This window comes from Panthera tigris, chromosome C2 (assembly GCF_018350195.1).
Source record: "Panthera tigris isolate Pti1 chromosome C2, P.tigris_Pti1_mat1.1, whole genome shotgun sequence".
Classification (NCBI taxonomy): Eukaryota; Metazoa; Chordata; class Mammalia; order Carnivora; family Felidae; genus Panthera; species Panthera tigris.
Window position 1 is genome coordinate 124,236,860 of NC_056668.1, and position 8,115 is coordinate 124,244,974.

General features: G+C 40.2%; 1 pseudogene; it reads left to right on the forward strand.

The window, feature by feature from the left end:
• The first annotated feature begins 7,122 nt into the window (after positions 1-7,122).
• LOC102967995 lies at positions 7,123-7,772 on the forward strand (annotated as a pseudogene).
• Positions 7,773-8,115: the final 343 nt, after the last annotated feature.

Genomic DNA, 8,115 nt, shown 5'->3' on the forward strand with positions numbered 1-8,115 from the left:
GTTTCTTTTTTTTTTTAATTAAAAATATTTATTCTTATACTGATCATAATTTACAGTTTTTGATGAAAATATATTCAATTTTTATACACTTTAAATACAGTAACATTTTATTTTATTTTTAAAATATAATTTATTGTCAAATTGGCTAACACACAGTGTGTTCAGTGTTCACTGCAAAGGAAACAACAAAACTAAGAGAATTAACGTTTGTAACCAGTTTCCACGTGATGCTGATGCTGCTGGTCTGGGGACCATAATCTGAGAACTACTGGCCAACACAGATGAAAGTTTCAGCCACCTGAGTTATGAGATCTGAATGATGCTGAATAGCTATTCTCACTGGCTTCTTCAATTGATGAAATTTTGTTCTCCCCTGGCTGCTACTGTAGCTAGGCTTAGGGCAGCAGCACTTGGGCTGCAGCAGTGAATGGGCTCATGATATTGAGCCTGGCGGTCAACAACTGATGCCAGACACAGCCCAGCATTCTGGTTTGAGGTAAATTTCCTCAGATCATACTGAGAATTGGCAGCTGCAGGACGCTGGAGGCACTGATTAGAAACATGCCTTGCTGCTCATATGATAAACTTAGATGTTATGCTAAGATTCAAAGTTGCTTCTGGAGTATGAGCTTCCCAAAGTCAGGGCTGTATCCCTCCACATCTGTATGCCTAACACAGAGCCTGGGAGGAGTGGGAACTACATAAAAGTTTGTCAAGGGAAGTTGCCCCCTCATGTGCCCCTCAGGCCAAAGCTTAGCCCTGTCCACACTCCTGGGCCCTGCTGAGATTCAACAGAGCTGGCCTCTGTTGGAGTTGGAGGTACCACCAGCATCTGGTTCTCTTTTCCTTTCAGCAATTCCGGACATTTCTGCTGCCCCCAACCTCCAATAGTTACACTCTTCTTAGGAGAAGTGACATGGGTCACTTCTTCCTTCATGTCTTTCCAAGCTCTCTCCATTCCTGGCCGGTGTGGAGGTCCTGAGCTGAGACGGACAAGCCTCAGATGGAAGAAAGTCTAGATTGTCAGAATACCACACACAGGACAGCTGCTCTGGAGAGTTGCCCAACTCACTTGAGTGAGAATAAATTTTGCTGGTTTCTTGACCCTGAGATTTAGCTCTTCTCCAGGACTTGAGATTTTTAGCTCCTGGTGCCTTGTTTTGAATTTCTCTGCTAAAGGCAGATATTACCTTCTGGGTTTTAGATTCAGCCTGAGGTCAGATCAGGTACGCTTTGCCTGCTTCACCAAAACCTGGAAAACAATGTGAAGTCGTCATTTGTCATGTTGTGTAATGACTACTTCCATTTGATGGAGAGTGGGACTCAGTATGTTGTTTCTCCTCCCAAACACTTGCATATTATACTCTTTCTCTGTAATTAGAGGGAGGAGAAGGGGAGGGAGGGTCACTGGGAAGGAGGAAAAGACAGAGAGAAATGAGACTTTTCTGTGGATTGAAGAAGTTTTAGGCATTAGTGATCATATGGACATGTGAGGAGATTTGGAGGGATTAAGGAACCTTCTTAGCACCCATGAAATTTGATATACCTACTTGTAAGTGTTGTCTTGAAGGCAGGATTGTTACAAAAATAAAAGAGGATTCCATGCTCGAAGCAAAAGCAACACACATTTGTTTCCTTCTCCTGCTCCCTGCAAGTTAGTTACTAACCTAATTTCCCAGATGAGATCACTTTGTCTAGAGACATGATGAAACTTGCCCAAGGTCACATAACTAGAAAGTAGCGCAGCTGGAAGTCCCACCTCTGTCTGTATAGCTCCATGTGTACCACTTTTTCCGTACTTCACCTTGGCAGAACTTGCTCATCTTAGGACAAAACCTAATAGCCCCCAAGCATCATCCTGTCTGCAATCCCTGGAAAGGGATACAGCTGGCATATCTTCCCAAGGTCTGGAACCTGCCTGGCTGGGCGCAAGCCCTCAAATCCCTCCCTTCAACTCCTCCTTTGATGCTGCCCTGTCTTTCCACTGACCCAGAATGTGTCAGGACAAGATTCCCCTTTGACCTTCCCCCACAAACCAGTCCCTTATATCTACAACTCAAGGCTTGAGCTGCCAGGACTCTTGAGGAAATGCTCCCACACAGTATACCAGCATACTGGGCTATAGTATACCTATACTGATCACTGCTCCCCTCCACCCCAGCTTGGGGTGGAGCTCCCCCACCACAGGGTGCTTCTGGCATGTGCAACCTCATCTAATCATCCTCAGTATGTCATGCATACACTGTCATCTCTCTGTACCATGCCATTAAAAGGGCCGGAGAATGCTCTGGAACACGGTCTACCTGCTGAGAGGAAAAAGCTGGTAGAGAAAGAGGCTGTGATCTGGGGAGAAAGGAGATGTAATTGATAGATAATAGATAAAAAGTTTTTATACATTACAAAGTACTATAGATGCTCGTGTTAACACTTGTGTGCATAATGACCTTTTTGTGATCTGTATCTTGCTTCCTTTCAATGAATTGTATTTTGGCTTGCTTTCCAGAGTAGCAGTTATAGACTCACCATGTTCTTTTTAGTGATTACATGTGGCTCATCCTTTGTTAGTACTATATTTTACTTAATTGGTCCCCTATTGATGGATGTTTAGATTGTTGCAGGGGTTCTTTTGCTATTGTAAATAATCTTGCAATGAGCATCCTTACACATATGGTTCTCTTTTGTTTCTTTTTCTTTCCTTTCTTCCCCCACATTTTCTGAGTATAGATATAGGATAAATTCCTAGAAATGTAATTTCTAAGTCAAAGTGTATGCTTGTTTTAAATTTTAGTAGCTACTGCTAACTTTAGAGGCTTTAAAATGTGTATAGTTCACCTTATTAATCTTTCCCATAATGGTTTATAGGTTTTGTGCCATGCTTAGAGAGGGCTTCTGTCTATAAAAAATTTCCTTCTTGTGCTTTTATGGTTTTATCTTTTTGAAATTTAAATCTTTGCCCCATCCGGAATTCAAGTTAATGTAAGGAATGAAATAGATATCAGGTTTTATTTTTTCCCAAACAGCTAGCCAGTTGTCCCAACACTGTTTATTGAATAATCCATCTTTTTTCTTGCTGAGTCAAAATGCTACTCTTACCATGTACAAAACTCCCACATGTATTGGATCTTTTTTTCCCCCCAATTCTCTGCTCTGTTCCATTAAATTTTCTATTTAATCCTATGCAAGTTTTGTTTTTTTGTTTTTAAGTAGGCTCCATGCCCAGCACAGAGCCCAGTGTGGGGCTTGAACTTAGGACCTTGAGATCAAGACCTGAGCTGATATCAAGAGTCAGAAACTCAACTGACTGAGCCACCCAGGTGCCCGTAATCCTATCAAGTTTTGATTACTGTAGCTTGATTATGTATTTTAATATGTAGTTGAGTTAGTCTCCTCCATTACTCCTCCTTTTTCAAAGATTTTACGGCTATCCTGCCTTATTTAATTTATAGGTAAACTTAAATATGATTTATTAAATAAAAAATGATGCAGATTTTTGACTGGCATAACACAGAATGTAGAGATCCATGTGGAGGAATTAACTTCATTCATTAATCTTGCCATTCACTAGGAAAGCATTCCTTTCTATTAAAATATTTGTTGTTGTTTTTCTTCAGAAGCGAGTAGAAATTTTTCCTCATAGTGGTCTTTTTACAGTTATTTCAAAATTTATTCCTTTTTGGGGGGATGGGAGTAGAAGGATTATTTTTGGTTGCGATATTAAATGGGATGTTTTCACTTTAATATCTTTTCTAATTGGTTATTACTTGAATACAGGAAAACGCATTTTTATGTTAAATTTGCAGCCATTTATGTTAATAAATTCTCTTACTGTTTCTAATAGTTTTCAGTTGATTCTGTTGGATTTTCCACATAACCTAAAACCATGATACTGTGTTTAGTCCAATGGGAAGTCTTCTAGTGCTTTAACATTAAGCATAATTCTGGCTTTTGAATTATGTATTAATCTTGCACATATATATCAGCATATGTGTGTATGTACATGTTTACCTGTATACACATGCAAACATATCAAGTTAAAATTTCTGTTTCCTTGGAATTTTTATTGTAATTTATATTGAATTTTACCAAATGGTTTCTTTATATCTATTGAGATGATCACTTTGTTTTCATCATTTGACTTGCTAATATAATGAATTATATGAAAAACTTTCCTAATATTTAACCCTTATTACATTCTTGAATGAATTCTACTTTTTTATTTAAAGAACTACTATATTTTATTTGCTAATATTTTATTTCAGAATTGTGTATCACCATCTGTAGAATGATTAGTCTGTATTTCTTTTTTGTGCTATCTGTGGGAGTTTTTGATAAATATTTTTCTAGTTCCTTTATTAAAAGGGTTTGGAATAATAGTATTGTTAAAATAAAATTGCATATCAGGAGTGAGGAAAGTGGTACATGTGCAAGTTTAGGGAGAAATATGTTCAGAGAAGAATGAATGTGAGTATATGTGTGAGAGAGAGTTTTGAGAGTGTGTATGTGAGTGTGTGAGAGTATGTGAGAGTGTGTGTGTGTACATGAGAGTGTATGAGGGTGTGCGAGAAAGTGAGAGGGTGTGAGAGAGTGTGTATAGGAGTGTGGGTGAGTTTGTATGTGAGTGTGTGAGAGGGTGTGTATGAGAAAGTGTGTGAGAGTGTGTATGAGATTGTATGTATGTGAGCATGTGTGAGTGTGTGAGAAAGTGTGTGTGTGTGTGTGTGTGTGTGTGTGAGAGAGAGAGAGTATGTGAGCTTGTTGATATGAGTTTGTGAGAGAGAGAGCGAGCATGTATGTGTGTGAGAGAGTGTGAATGTGTGTGTGTATGACCCAGGAGGGGCAGGACTGCCATAAGTGGGCCACTATCAGGGGAGAAATGCTGTTGTGTTTCTTGTTAAGGATTTAGGGCATATTCCAGCTGAGCTGAGATCTCCAAACTCCCCTTTAATTCATCTCTATCAATTAAAAAATTTGAGCCTGCACCTTTAAATATTTGTTCATTTACTCGAAATACTTCTGTATTAAGAAACGTCAAAAAGGAGCCTTTTGATTTTTATCTAGTCCAGTGAAATTTCAGATAGCTTGACATCATGTCTCCCAAAACTTTAAACACCACTGAAGAAATTATAGGTACAATTTTGGCTAATATGATAGTTTTACCATTAGGTACCAGCTAAAGTTATAATATATTCCTAGAGTCAGGTTCATTTTAAATGATAATGAGTATAAAATTATTACTATAGTCTTTTTCAACTTTATTTTTAGTGCCAATTTCTTGTCAGATCTGACTACTTTGCCCCTGTTTTGACCTGGTATGATAGCTGCTGTTGAGCTTGGGTATACAGTGTCCATTGACCCTGTTATTTCTCACTGCTCACATGTGCTTACATTGTTAGTAATGATGATGCAGCCCATACTTCTATTTAATTAGGATCATTTGATCACATAACACAGTTGATGTGTCTGATAAGTGAGGGCCCCATGGGGCATTCACTTGCTTCCATCAGGGAACCAGGAGAACCCTTTATGACAACCCTGTGATAAGTGGACCAGCGAGGGTGCCAGTGTCAACCCATAAATTAAAAGGGTAAATATATTTCTTATATTTTTAGATTGAAGTTAAATGTTGATCATCAGTAATTCATTTTGAACCATTATATATAGAGATAATCCAGGGGAAGATTCTAGAGTTTTCTTCCAATACCTGTGAAGAGGGTATGAGGAGTAGCTGGACTTCTCTCCAGACTTGTGAAAAGTCTATCACTTGCACCTTGGCCAGGACAGCCCTTCACACATGCTCTGAGGTAGCCAGTCCCTCACTGACCCCTTAGGTCCTATCACAGGAGTCTGAGGCCAGCTGACCTGGATTAGCAGCCTCAGCATACCTAGGCAGATGGTGGCAACCCTGCAACAGCTCCATCTTTGTAGGGCCAGGGAGGACTGACCCGAAGGTCACCAGACCACTGCTCCCATGAGCAATGAGTTCCTCCTGCTGAGTTCTGCTTGTCTGCATCTAGGCTCCCTCTCCTCTTGACAATTCTATTTTGTTGACACCATACATAAAGGTGACATTACAAGAAAAATTGGGGTGTTCTGACAACTGCTCCTCCAGAGGTTTTTTTTGTGTTTTTTTTTTTTTTGTTGTTGTTGGTGGTGGTTTGTTTTAGCATTTCTTAACTGTACAGAGGGCCTGTACCAGAGGGCCTGAAATGGGATAATTCTACTTTGCAAAAGGGAAGATAGTACCTAATGGCTACAAGAGCAGACTTTAGAGCAAGCTGCTTGGGTTTGCCTTCAGGCTCTGCAACTTACAACCTATGCAGCTTTGAGCAAGTTACTTGACATCTCCAAGCCTCAGTTTTCTCATCTGTAGAATGGGAACATTGCCACCATGGTCCAGGACTGCTCCTATTTCTTCTTCCTCAGGATAGATGAAAATTATAACCTCTTGCCTCACAGAGTCAATTTCCAAGATGCCATCTTTCCAGACACTCAAGAGAACAGAAGGATGTTTTCTAACCTTTTCCAGTTTTCAAATTGTTCTCAAGGGCAGCACCTGGCAACTTTTTCCAGTGACTGGGAGATCCAGGAAGACAATAGGATGCTTCTTGTCTACAGACCATGACAGGTATATTGAGACATCACTTTGGGAACATCTGGGAAAGGCTTGCAAAGAGGACATATAAGTAGGAAGCCTGGATGGGAGATTGACTTTCTACGCTGGAGACTCTTAATGATGTGCATTTGATCTTCATTTTCATAGAACTCTAGGATTGATCATCCAAAGTGAATTTTATTCTGAATCCCTTTTGCTACCCACTTGAGTGGAATCTCCTTTTTTCACATGTTATTTTACAGTTCGTATATAGTAATGGAGCCTTCTCTTTAAAGATGAGTATCCAGAAGTTAATGATTCATCATCTCAGGAGAAAAGAGCATTAATGATTAACAGAAGATTACTGCTTTGTGTATACACTTTGACTATCATGGCTAATCACTTGTTAAGATGAACTGTTAGAGTCATTTTTTTATTAAACTCTGATGGTTTTGACAATAAAAAATAAATTTAAAAAGATAGGGGGGACGGAAGCGAGCATTGCTGGGGCCTGGAGGTGGGGAGAAAGCGACTGTGGGAAGAGTATGTCTCGACCAGCACTTGGATTCAGCTCCATCATTTCCAACATGGAAGAAACTTACGTCGATTCCCTGGACCCTGAAAAGCTATTACAATGCCCCTATGATAAAAACCACCAGATCAGGGCCTGCAGGTTTCCTTATCATCTTATCAAGTGCAGAAAGAATCATCCTGATGTTGCAAACAAATTGGCTACTTGTCCCTTCATTGCTCGCCACCAGGTTCCTCGGGCCGAAATAAGCCACCATGTATCTCAAGCTGTGGTGATAAAAGTTGTATTGAGCAGGATGTTGTCAACCAAACCAGGAACCTTGGACAAGAGACTCTGGCTGAGAGCACCTGGCAGTGCCCTCCTTTCAATGAAGACTGGGATAAAGATCTGTGGGAACAGATCACCCCATTTGTCTGGGGCACAGCCAACTACTGTGGCAACAACAGCCCTGCAAGCAACATAGTTATGGAACATAAGAGTAACCTGGCTTCAGGCATGCGTGTTCCCAAGTCTCTGCCGTATGTTCTGCCATGGAAAAACAATGGAAATGCACAGTAAGTGAATATCTATCTCATCAAATGCCAGATCCTAGAAGACTCTCGCTTCTTCCTGCTACCAATGGGTTCTTCATTTTTTTTTCTCCTAATCTAATTGTAGAAAGATAAACTGTGACTTTCAAACTGGAAAAAAAAAAAAAGAAGGACTATCAAAAAGATAGTCCTTATAAAGCTCTTAGTATACTAAGTGCTCTGTCAACATTAGCTGGTTTTAAGCCAGCATGAGGGTGACCTAAAGACAGCGCTTGTCGGACTGGTCAGAGGGGTCACCGGGAAGGGGTGTTGGCCTCTGGTCAAGGCCATAGGGTCCTCATCCCAGGATGCCTAGGATGACAAGGTCACTTTAGCTTTGTGGGCCTGTTTCTTCCAAACACCCAATGCTGCTCAGTAGCTAAGATGCTCTTTGCATTTCTGAGCTAACTAATGAAATAGTT